Source organism: Ambystoma mexicanum, chromosome 13 (assembly GCF_040938575.1).
Source record: "Ambystoma mexicanum isolate Mex_15411 chromosome 13, UKY_AmexF1_1, whole genome shotgun sequence".
In the NCBI taxonomy this organism is placed as follows: domain Eukaryota; kingdom Metazoa; phylum Chordata; class Amphibia; order Caudata; family Ambystomatidae; genus Ambystoma; species Ambystoma mexicanum.
In genome coordinates this window covers 107,831,377-107,844,707 of record NC_090938.1, presented here as the reverse complement: position 1 = coordinate 107,844,707, position 13,331 = coordinate 107,831,377, and positions in this window count along the sequence as shown.

The following is a 13,331-nucleotide window of genomic DNA, read 5'->3' as shown; positions in this document are numbered from 1 at the left end:
AACTGAGGTTGAGGTAGTTGCCCCCATCCCTGAACCGGACCTGGAAAAGAGGGACTGACAGAAACTCTCTATTTCATTGGATCTCCTACACTTCCAATCTTGCTTGCAGAAGAGGTGTACCCTAAGGAGGAAATTATTATTTATTTGTTTGTGGTTTGTTTAAACCTTTACAGAATAGTTCATCATAAATATAACATTTCATAGAATTATGATCAATCAAAATTCATAGAAAAAAAACATTAAGAACAGAATAAAAGTAGCAAATTGTACAAAACCATATAGGATAATACATCAAAAAGGATACCATAATTAAGAAGATCAGGTTCGATCACAATTCATTCGAGTTTAATCTAAGCAACAATAAAATTCCTAAATTTTCAATAGAAAGGTACAAAACATTGTTTCTTATCGATCCAATCAGTCAAAAAACGGGAAAAAGATCATATTAATCATTCAGAATAAATCACAGAATTTTTCAAGATTACCATAATTCCCTATTTTACGGCTGTAGAGGTATTAAGTTTAAATTGGTGCCATAGCATTACTGTGTCAACAGCTTACAAGTGTGTTACAAGTTGCACAAAGCATTCATATAAGTCATTCAGGATAAGTCAAACATTTTTTAAGAATGCCATTATTCTCAATTTTAGGACTGTAGAAGTATTATGCCTAATTTGATGCCATAACATTTCCGTGTCAACAGCATACAAGTGGGTTACAAATTGCTCAAAGTATAGAATTCTTTGCTTTAAAAGCGCTGGACATAGCAATAATATATGTTTCAAGGTTTCTTCGGTACCTTCTTTCTTACAGTGTCTACACCACCCCCATTCAGCATTATGGAGATTCCATCTTTTTAGGATGTAGTTTGTTTTTAAGGTATCAAAGCGGAACCTCATGAATGAATTTCTAAAGTTCCGAGAAGGGTATTTCTCCAGATAGTTTTCCAGAACAGGGTGGAATTTCCAGAAGGAGTGTATCTGGTTAACTATTTTGGATTGTTGGACACTATCTAAAGTCACTTGCCAGTCATTACATTGAAGTATACATTTCACTTTCAAAGGTTTCTTTACTAGCATTTCCACCGTAATCCCTGCATTCGACAAAGTTTTTTCAGTTCCCATTTTTAAGTGCAAGCAATAAAAGTTGGATTGGTCTTTAGCTGCAATCGTGTAAAGAGATGAGAGGTTATTTATCAAACATTTCCTCCACAGCATCATTTTTTCTACATAAAATGATCGATTCAAGGGATTGTAGCCCAAATTCGTATCTAATGGCTTGGATTGGTATACATTTAGGGATAAAAAAGAGGACATCTTTCCACATATCCTTTTCTAATTTTTTCCTAAAATCCGTACTCTCGAGTTCATAAAATTCTAAACCATATATGAGTTTGGGGATTCCGGAAATAGTGTAAAAGCGTTTCAAAGGTATCGCTGTAAATCTGCCATACTTGGCATCAATTTTCACCATCTGTCGCCGTATGATTTCAGCTTTCACTTCTAGCTGCCTTTTAATCATTACCGTCGCACTATTAGCTGCAAAGTGATATCCTAAATATTTCAGAGCGGTTTGGCTTTTTAAACGTTTACTTTCGCAATACCAAGTAAGCGAAGTTTGGTTTTTGTTTGGCTTACCCATTCTTAAAATAATTGTTTTAGCTGCATTGATTTTTAAGTGTAGACCAGTAATAAAGACGACAAATTCATTTATCAATTTTTGCAAACCAATTTTTGTACGATCAAGCAGTAAGAAGTCGTCTGCATAAGCAACCGATTCGATTGCGGTTTCTCCCAATTTAGGTGGTACTAAGCCCTTACCCGAGATGGCTTCATCAGCTTTAGAAACATATAGATTAAATAAAATGGCGGCTAACTTGCAACCTTGTCTTAAGCCATTAGGGATAGGTATTTCAGAGGACAGTCTGCCTGCTGAATTAAGTCTGACTTTGATCTTTGTGTCTGAGTATAAATCAATGATCATCTCAAGTAGATGTCTAGGAATCAATAGATCTCTTAAAATAGACCATAGAGTCGGTGTATCAACAAGATCAAAAGCTTTTGAAAGATCCATTGAGGCCACAAATATCACATAGCCCGGCTTCTTCAATGTTTTTGATTGCAAACTTTTCACAATTAGCCCTCCACAGTCCATTCCAACATTTTTTCTAAAACCTATTTGTATAGCATTTATTATATCATTGTTAGCAATCCAGACTTCAAGTTCTTCAAGAATAATAGAGGTAAAGATCTTGTAGTCTGGATCAGAAATAGCGATTGGCCTATAACTTTCAGGTGAAGTTCTAGGACCGTGCTTATAAATTGGGATCAAGATAGCCAGTCTCCAAGAATACGGTGTAAGCTTCGTTGTGAGGATGTCTTTAAACAACACATGTAAGATATTCCCCCATAACTGAGCATCAATTTTTAGAGTTTGATTGGATAAGTTATTGGGTCCTGGTGCCGCCGATGTTTTGGATTTAACAATAATTCTAGTAATATTGTTAGGGGAGATGTTCAGGTTCCATTTGGAATTTTTTACCAGAAGAGGCGTATCGTTGTCATATTCGCCATGATACATCTTGGCAAAATGGTCCTTCCAACTTCGTTCGCTGATCAGAGACAGCAGTATCTCTTTTTGGGTTAGCTGAGTCCCATTAATCATCAGCCAGCAGTTTGAGATATCTTTACCTTGTTCCATTTGGAATTTTTTACCAGAAGAGGCGTATCGTTGTCATATTCGCCATGATACATCTTGGCAAAATGGTCCTTCCAACTTCGTTCGCTGATCAGAGACAGCAGTATCTCTTTTTGGGTTAGCTGAGTCCCATTAATCATCAGCCAGCAGTTTGAGATATCTTTACCTTTGATGGCAGTAAGCATTTTTTTGCCATCCATTTGATCTCTTGCTATTCTATGTGAAATTAGCCAATTTTATATTGCTGTTTCAGACCTTTTAGTTTATTATCTCTTTCCGCACCTATACTTGTTGTATTGACAGCACCACAAATATCTCGTCTTAACTGTTTTTTGCGGTTTAAGATGTCTATATTGAAAGCATGGGCATGGTTGCGGGGTTGTTTTGTAATTTTCTTCTTACAACATGTCTGAGTAACAATTTCATTAATGTAGTTCGTGAAAGAGGATTCAGCAAGATAAAAATCGACTTTCTTCATGTGACATATTCTTATGATTTTTTAGGAGCAGCGATGTAAATTTTTTTGTGTTGGAGTAAGACCAACGTATCCGCGTACCCGTCAGATTTGCAATCAGGCCTGGTTTATAGGTTGCATTTTGTTCTGTGTCGTTGGCATGTGTTATATAAATTGACAGGAGGTTATGATCGCTGGTTGACATTTCTTTAACCGTCAGGTCGGATATGTATTTATCCAAACCATGAGACACAAAGATGTAGTCTAATATAGAGCTACTACCTCTAGCATTCCATGTGTGGACATACATTTGGTAACTTCACCAGCCTCACAACTTCAAGAAAGTTAATCCAAATTGCACCTCTGAATTTTGAATTACCAGTTGGAGCTCTATGTAATTTTGTAGCAGCATTCAAGCCACACATCAGAGAGTCAATTTCAGTAGTGTCTATGTCGCAGTCTGCATTAAGGTCACCAGCCATCATAACCAGCCCGTTGATTTTTCACATCCTCCAATCATCAATTTTTGCCATTACTTCAGCTAATTCTTTCGTCAGCTGCAGTTCAGTGTGTTTTAGGGGGTTCCAGTATATATTTATAATACATATATCAATAATGTTGCGTCCGAGTTTCAAGGTACATGTGATTGCCAAGAAGTATTTCAAGTTTGACCATATCTCAATGTTTTTTGGTTCCAAAGTATGTTTGCATGCCGTTAGCAAGCCACCCATGGGCCTCCCTTTGGGGCCTTTGGTAGCAGGTAGTTGCCAGATATCATATCCTTCCCAACTAAGGGCAGTTATGGCCCATGTTTCTTGCAAGAAAATCAAGTCAAAAGATGACAAGATATCTGTAACTTCAATATTACTTGTCAGATGCGCATGGCCTCCAGAATTCCAAGAGGCAACAAGGGTTTTACTGATAGGGCTAAAGTGGTTTGGCCAACGCCTGGAGCGACGAAATAGCATCCTTAAGCGCTAAAGTAAGCCCTCTCCATTCTTGTTTATCGGTGCCAAACCCTTCCCTGTCATCAGCTTTGATGGAATCATTACTATCATTAACTCGCAGTTTCATAGATATCCCATTTGTGTCTTTTTTTGGATCAGTATGTGTATATGGGTAGATGTCAAAGCCTTTACACTGCAGATTTTCAGCTTCTTTGAGCAGGACATCTCTAACAAGAGGTGAGGGGATTACTAAGCGCACATAGTCCAACCTATGCTTATGGAAGAAATCTACCAGAGTAATGTCCTGAGATGAAACAAGTGATAACGAAGGAATCGTGGCAAATAGAATATCAGGGCGGTTCAGCGAGATTTGTGTGCCTTCAGTAAATAGCGTAGTCAGAATTAGACTGGGTAACTCACTCAATGCTGGTTTCTTTAAGTCCTGTCTGACATTCGCCAGTTCTACATTTTCATACGCCTTTTGGATTTGCCTTACCGCCTCATTGGATACTTCTTGTCCATAATTAGAATGTTTCCTGTTATTAAGTTGATCTTGTAATATTTTTTTAACAATAGAAGCGATTTCATCTTGCTTAACCAGGAGTTCAGACTCAACACCCATAACATTCCCCTGCTTCACACATTCTTCCTTATACCACACAGTACCAGAATGTTGTTCGGCAGTGGCCGTCAGGTCATAGATCTGAGCTTTAATCAAATCAGCCTCGCCTATACATTCGTCTGTTAGGTTTGCAGATGCTTTGCTACATTGCTCAGGGATCAAATGGCTAGTGTTGGAGTTGTTTTTACTACCATTCCTTACAGAGGGCAGGGTATCGCCCCGAGGGATGTTCGGGATTGATTGATCTACTTTTGTATTCAAAGTGGAAGCAGGGTTAACAGATGGTTTTACCCTACCAGTTGTATGATTAGCATCATCTCCTAAATTATTGGGATTAGGTTCTTTATCGATTGTTTCAGCAGTTTTTCCTTTTCTTTCATTACATATACCTGCAGCGTTTGCTTTAAATATCTCAAAAATATCAACTAGACCAGTTTTTAAAGAGGACAACTGCGAGGCAATATCCACTATTTCCAATTTATTTGTCATGGTATCAGAAATCGATTTTTTAGCTTCAATATAACCTTCTTGCATTGGAGATTTTGCTAATTCGGAACCGTCTTTTGATCCTGACGTTTCCTTTGCTAAAGAGTAGGCCGTCTCTTTATTTGTGTCATAATTGCCAACCAAAACATGATAGTCCTCGTCAATCATCTTTTTAAAATTCACGTCTCTTAAGTACTTCCGAGATGTTTTGCAAAGATTTTTCTTTTGATTTTGGTTTCTAAGTTGCGCCTGTTGTTTTTTTCTTTCTTTTTTAGTTATATTTACTTTTGGTACTGTCATTGTAGGGAGAGTAGGAGTTTGATTTCCCATTGTGATTCCCAACTTGTTTTTCCCATTTAATTCAGGTTTAAGCATGTCAACCTCAATCAGCGAGTCTTCTATCATGATTGGCTCTGCAGAGGGGACTTTTGCAGATTCCTTGACGCTACTTGTGTCAGTAGCCTGTGGTATAGGATTATCGGTTCCTTCATTGTTTGTTACAGTAGGAGTCTTACTAACTTTTTTTGACAATTGTCATTGAGTTTCATTGGAACCTGATGTACAGATGTATTTATTTGTGTCAGTAAATCAGTATGCTTTCTTAATTCACCCAGGATTAGCCTATTAAAGATTCCTATCAAAGTGCACAAATCAGTGTTGTTTGAGTTATCAGTAGCAATCCCTTCAACAATCGCGTTGTTCCCCTTATTTGCTAAAACCTGATGCTCTTCCTGTTGAAAAGTATCTGAGTCAGCAACCTTAAAGATAGAAGGTATGTCTTCAAATGAGTGATTAGCCAAGTCGGCTTCCCCCTGGGTTACCGCTATATCGTTCCAGAGGGCTTTCAAGGTTTCTTTCTGGGTATGAATTGCCAGATCTTCACCATAAAGGGATTGTGAACATTCATTCGATTGCATACCATTAGATTCTGGATCCTCATTTAGTTTTAACTGATTTGAACATTCCTGAGCACACAGTAGCAGTTCCTCCTCCTCCACGCATGGTGGAGGGAGTGGGAGTGCTGCTGCGCGCGCTAGGCTTGCTCGTCGTGTCGAAACTGCAGTGAAAAAGTCAGCACGGGGATCTTTCATCATGTTCCCAGCTTTCCCTTTCTTACCTTTCATATCTGTCACGATTAAGTAACTAGAGAGATCTACACAGGAAAGATGGAGTAATCAGGGAGTATTACAAAAACCCTTACTAAAAGGTTGTGAAATTACAACAGCCTAAAGAAGAAAAGAGCGATAGAAATCGCACTAAATCTGTCTAGAAGATCTTACCGAACAAGGCAGCAGCATCGCAACTCAGGTCTCTGTGAGTGCTCTCTATTGGCGCCTCGCTTGATCAAATAAGCAGAGGAAAGAGGTGGTCAATATAGCACCCTGCGCACTGTTCACAGTGAACAGTCAACAGTGCTTGGGGGTGCTTCCGTGGAAATTAGTAAGGTCCAACAGAAAAGACCATCACTTAAAGGCCCAAGGAGAAAGGCCTGCTTCCAATTGGAGGATGAGCCTCCTCCTGTGAAGCAAAGCAAAGCATCCAACAGGAAGGTGGGTAACTAGTGTGTAAACCCACAGAGCCCCTAGAGGAGACCTCAAGGGGTTGGTGGTTACTCAGAATGTGTGTCCCTTCCTCCTGCAGTTGGTGCATGAAGTTCCCCTGGCAGTGCATCTTGATATCAAGATAACACCAGAGTCATCATCCATGTAATCCTGCTGGCCCATGATGGGTCCCACTCCCAGTGGAAAACCACTGTAGGGCTTACACTTCTTGTCAGCTATATGACAAAAGTGGACCAGAGATTCAAAATACACAAGTACCCCTACCAGTAGTGGCTGCATCTTTTTTTATGTTTACCTTTCTTTAGTAACCCACTTGGCATTACGTTATTCAAAGAGAGGGCTCTTTCACATAAGTCAAACATACCATACACATCAGATATTCGATTGTTGAAACATTATTAGCAATTCAGGGCGTAATGACGAAAATCATCGACAACAAAGCATTTGACATTATGCTATGAGGCGTGAGGTGATTGGTCCACCCTGCTGCTGTGACAACATATCTATTGGGATTGGATTAAGTACGCCCGGAAGGGTCCCCGTGTATCCTTTGGGTGGGTATTGGCAGGCTGCATAGAGGCCCATAGTTCTTCTTTTTCATTTGGCCAAGTAATCTCTCACAGCCATTGTTCTTTAATTGAAGGTTTAGGATTGCACCAGTTGCATATAATGTGCATTTTTTTGCAAGCAATAAACATAGATTGAGAAGCATACATGTGCCCCGGAAATTTTCTTGGAAGACACTGAACAAACATACAAGTGGTGAAGCCTGATTCTTGGTCCCCGTAGTGTTTGTGAACGTGGCACATACATGTGACCAGAAAACCCTAAGAAGGGGGCAGGACCACAGCATATGCATGTATTTAGCGTTATCTCCCCGACATCTAGGGCATTTTTCCGATGCCTCCTGTGTAAATAATCGCAGTCTGGCAGGTGTGTAATGATACCTATTGAGTAGCTTGGGAGACCTCACGTGTCAGCCTACACATTGTAAGCCACATGTGATCTGTTATTTCGACATTTAAGTCTATGGCCCACTTTTCACGGCTTTTGATTGCTGCTTCCGGTTCCTGGTTGAGTACTAGTTTGTATAAGGTGGATACTACGACATGGCAGTTTTCTGCATTAATAATATACCACAGTAAAGGATGGGAGGCAAGCTCGACTGGGAACTCCAGCCACTGCGCCCGGAAGGCTCTCTGCATCCTGTAGTATTGCAACCAACGTGTGGTATTGCGGCGTCGAGAGTCAGCTGGAAACTTTGCTTATATCAATAAAGCGGTATCCAGTGATGTTCAAGCAAAGAAAATAATGAATACCATTTTTAACGAAACTCAAAAATCGAAAATGACAAAATGTTGTATTAAAGGATAAAGGAGTAAAAAGGGTAGGGAGCGGGTTGGGTGTGATTATAAAAAAAAGAAATTCGGTATTTTTTCAGTATTTAAGTGTCAGTAAAAATGTTTTCGTTATGGAGAAAGATGGGTCCTGGTTATAGACACAGGACACAGATACCCAAGTTAACAAGATCCCTCCAAATAAGGGAGATCTGGTTGAAACTGGTAACCCAGTGGCATATGACCCCCTCGAAACTTCACAAAATATACCTAGGGACCTCCCCCCTCTGCAGGAGGGAATGTGGAGCTGTGGGCACATCATGGGAGCACATATGGTGGGAAGGCCCTACAATCGGGAAATATTGGGCTGGGATCCTGGAGGCAGTCAACCAAGTCCTGGGACTCAACTACAGGGGAAACAAGGGCCTTGCGCTGATAGGCTTGGGGGGGGTCACTGGCCTCAATTGAGAACAAGGCGGGTCGCAAGCTCTATGCAATAATGATGATGGCAGCCGCACTGGTTCTGGCCCGCAAATGGAATGCAAGGGACCCTCCACAGGACCACGAATGGGTGGCAAAAATGTGGAATCTGCTAGCACGCGAGTGGCTCACGTACTCAATTCAAGGGGACCATTTAAAATGTATATCAGACTGGTCATCTCAACTGAAATACCTGAAGGACGGCGCAAGCCTGCTATGGTGCCTCGGACCATGAGGCTCTTGGGCATAGTAGAGCCCCCTGGAGAAGGTGACTTATGAGGAGGCAAAACCTGGCCCACTGGCACAGTTGCTCGGAGCTCAACAGTGCAATTATCGCAGAACCTGATCAGCCAGATAACTGCTACATTACCGGACTACTCTCTAACCAAGGGGCTGGGAGGGGGAAGAAGGGGGGATTTGGTTTAATGTTCAATGTTCCAATGTTTACAGAAATGCCAATAAAAACATATATAAAAAAATGTTTTCGTTCTGACATTTTTTGTTAACATCACATGGAACCCAATAAAATTACCATTTACGTACAAGTCCCCTAGGGTCTCAAATCCACACTTCCTCCAGCTTTGGATAACAATCTCATCGGAGGTGGGATATCTCTTTGGTATGGATGGGACACCCCCAGCAATCTCCATAGCTGGCATCATGCCAGAATAGTCACGCTCGTCGGATCGAACGAACATCTGTCCGCATATCCAGAGGAGAGTACTAAGGATCTGATGTCACAGCTCCCAACAGAGTGCTTCTCTATTTCGACATGTGGGCATGCGCGGCCATCCCTGAAGCAGTACAATGCATATTGGACCTGTGCCACCAACCAATTTTAAGGAACTCATGGTGGCAACAGTAAAGACAGACACAAATGATCACAGTTCAAGTGTGTTTATTGAACAATAATTGCAGGGTGGAAAAACGCCTAATCTAAACCTAAATCTAAGATGGGAACAAGCGTCTACCATCAAATGAAAATATGGCAGTCCTAGTGGCATTGTGTCAAATAAAAAGGGCCTATACTAAGAAACATATTGCCAAACCTTACAACTAATAGAAAACAGGGTGTGGGATGGTTTCCAAGAAAAGAAAGAAGTGTTCAAATATGCTATGGGCCTCATTATGAGGTCAGCTGTTAAGGTGTTAACGGCGCTTGTAAGGATGCCGGTGCCGTTAACCCCTTACTGCCGCATTACGAGGTAACTTAACGGATCCCGATAAGGCCGGCTGGTAAAACCAGCCGCCCTTAGCGGGAGCCGCTAAAGGACCAGGGAGCTAACAAAGGGCCCGTTAATAACGGGCCGGTTGTTAGCTCCTTCCCCATTCCCATTGAGCCCTATGGAGGCTCAATGGGAATGGGGATGGGTTCCCTGAAAGGGGAAATACCGGGTCCCCCAAGGTTGGAATGACCCGATAAGTCCCCATTCAGAGAACCCGGACCCGGTATGCGGTATGAGGGTAGCCATGGAGCTAATAGCACCATGGCTACCGCCATACTCGTAATGAGGCCCTATGTCAGGATGCAGTAGCTTGGATCTCCCTTCTCCAGGTTATGAGCATGGGGTAAAGTGGAATCTTGGGACACAGTACACTCTCGAGCTTCCCCAACACGAGACAACAGTTCCACTTGCAGCTATCAGGACCGTTGATGGCCAAGTCTTTTTTCTCTTGAAAGTCTTTTGCCTTCGAGGGCCTGACGTATTCAATAACAAAACAAAAGTTCCTTCAACAAAATGAATGTTTGTTTCCTAGGTTTTCTTTGGGTGAGGATTCTTCACCCTTGGGTCCCTCTCTTCTGGGCGCTGGCCCTTGTTCCTCATAGTTTTGGGTGATAACTTTTCCCCCCTGGATCTCCCTCTTCCGGGCTTGGATCCCATACACAGCTCCAATCGATATCAAGGCCTTTGGTGGTTGTAGTTTCCTGGTCCCGAGAGCCTGATCGGTTTTACCAACAAAAACAACCAACTAACACAAAGTTCTGTTCTACTATTTCTCGGGTGATATATTTTCACCCTTGGGTCCCCTTTTTCCTGGCGCAGACCCCACTTCGCTTTCAGCCTCCCTCCACTGGGTTCACTATGGCTTTTCTCGGGTGATGTATTCGCCCCTGGGTGCCCCTCTTCCGGGCGCAGAACCCTCGCTTTCAGCCTCCCTCAACTGGGTTTTCCAGGATTCGCTACTCGTAATGTCTTTTTTAACAGTTCCAGTGGACATCCCTCAGCCGGATTCACTTTATCAACACACTTGGGCCTCATTCCGAGTTGGGCGCAAAGGGATTACCGGCACCGGTAAGGACACAGGTGCCGGTAAACCTTTTGCGCCCTATTCTGCGGTCCCTTAGAGGGTCCCTCCTTTAACGCCTGATCTGACCGGGCGTTATGGACGGGACCCGTTAAGGGACTTCCGGGCTAATAACGGTACCGCAAAGTAAGTACCGGTAAGTCCCCATTGCACCAAGCCGGAGGCGCTACTGGTAATGGAGGCAGCCATGGAGCGTACTCGGAATGAGGCCCACTGTTTCTTGGGACTTTAGACTTTGCCCCCTTCTTGTCAGCATCCCTCTTCGGGGTTCACTCGTGCCAACTTCACCTTCACATTCACTTTTAATGTTTACGGGATTCACTTCCCTAGCTCTCTCATGTGGTGGGATTCACTTCCCTTGCTTTCTTTAAAGTTCATAGGTTTAAGGCTTTGACCTCCTGTGTGACCACTTTGACCTATCTTGATGGCTCTCCTACGGCCTTCTGGTTTCTATAGTTTTACACAGATGGAGATCGAGCACAGTATCTCGGAGCAGCACCCACATGGTGCCGGTCCCCTTCTGCAGCTGGTCTCCCCTTTACAACTTCACAGTTCTTTGAACCTTTCTCACTTTGCGACTTTCATTCACCACAGCACGGTTCTTATCGGTTCTCCTTTTGACTCACCGGCTATGATGAACCGCTTGGCTTTCCTTGTAGCTGGAGTCAAGGCCGGTACCACGGTAGTAGGAGTCTCCCTCATTCTGGCTTATCAGTGTCGATACACTGCGTGTAGCATTGACATCTGCTGAAACCCACTTGGGCTATTGTCCTTGGTCTTACAATTCCTTCTGCGGAGGTTTCCCAGGGTTTTGTCGAAAAGGGCAAGGTTCTGTCTCTCCTCATCAGCCTCTCGATGTTTTCAGACTTTCTCCTCCTTTTGAACTGCCGGGTCTAGATAGCTGTCTCGTCGTGCGATCTGCCTTGCTCCTACAGTGCTCTCTTGCTCCACCTTTTATCCCTGTGGGGAAAGGAAAGGGCTGTAAAGTGTGTGTGTGATTCTTATCAATTACCTACCTTTGCCTGACCCTTGTATAGGGACATGTCAAGTAAATGGCTCTGGTTTTAGTCCATTCTCTGGTGTGTTGTGCGAAAGCGTTCATGTCCGAAAATGGGGGGGGGGCAGTGTTTTTGAATGTCTTACGTGGTAGGATGGGGAAAAGGTGTTGAAAGAAGGGGGATACTACGTCTCACCCGTCGGTGTCCAACTCCCAATCCCTGAGGACCCCCCTCCCTGTTGACCATCCCTCACTAGTCCACCCCCAGGAACTGGATCCAATAGCGATGGTCATGTCCTGGCCACCTGGATGACAGATCACCGGGGTTTAGCCAGAGAGACACCTTCAGGATTCTCACACAATACAGTTGGAAATGGTAAACTGCGAACCCACCTCTCTCATATGCTTTAGTAAGAGTAGCCCACCTCAGTCACACCACCCAAAGTGCCACATACATTTGTTGATCTCTACATACAATCCCTTAAAGACTAGAAATCCCGTCCATGCAGGCACATTTTGCAAAATGTAGAGTAGCTTTGGAAGAACAACTATTTTTAGCAGCGAAATTCTGCTTCCAATTGTCAACGGCAGCAGTGCCCATGATCGAAGTTTTGTTTTAGGTGTTGCATACAGTCACTGCAGTTGCGATCGTAAAGGGCCTCTGCTTGCCTAGATATTTCTATCCCTAGATACTGGGCCTCATTACAACCTAGGCGTTAAGGGTTTAACGGCGCCGTCGGCGCTGTTAACCCTTAACGCCTGATTACCATTTTAACGCCTGCTTTTAGCAGGCGTTAAAATACAAGGCGCTAACCCGCCTTGGTGCTAATTACGGCACCGTAATTTACGGTGCCGTAATTAGCGCCTTCCCCACTCCCATTATGCCCTATTGGGCAAAAATGGGAATGGGGAAGGGTAAATGGGGAATGGGGATTTACCGCCCCACTCACCTTGGAATGGGGCGGTAAATCCGCCATCCACCATGGTGGTAAAGTAGGGAACTTACCGCCTGGGTTGTAATGAGGCCCACTGTATATGTTGGGGGGCCCATGCAAAGCCACGTAGGTCTAGTGGTTTGGACGTTGCATCTGTCAGGGAGAAGATCCAGATTTACTGCAGTTTACATGCAGTCCCGAGAGTGTACCAAACTTAATGACATCCTGCATGATCGGCCCAAATTAATCTGTGGGTCTCTGATCTGGATCTACCATGTGGGATATCAAAGGCGTAAGCCGATTGGCGAGAATCTTCGTGAACATTTTGACGTCCAAATTTATTTGCGACAATGATTTGTATGAACTACAATGTTCCGCTGGTATATTTGGCTTCAAAAGGACAGTTATAGTTGCCTCGCGCATGTTCGCCATTAGGAAACGGGACTTTATGGCTTCCTCCCACACTTTAAATAGATAAGGGCCTAAAATAGTTTATAGTGTTTATAA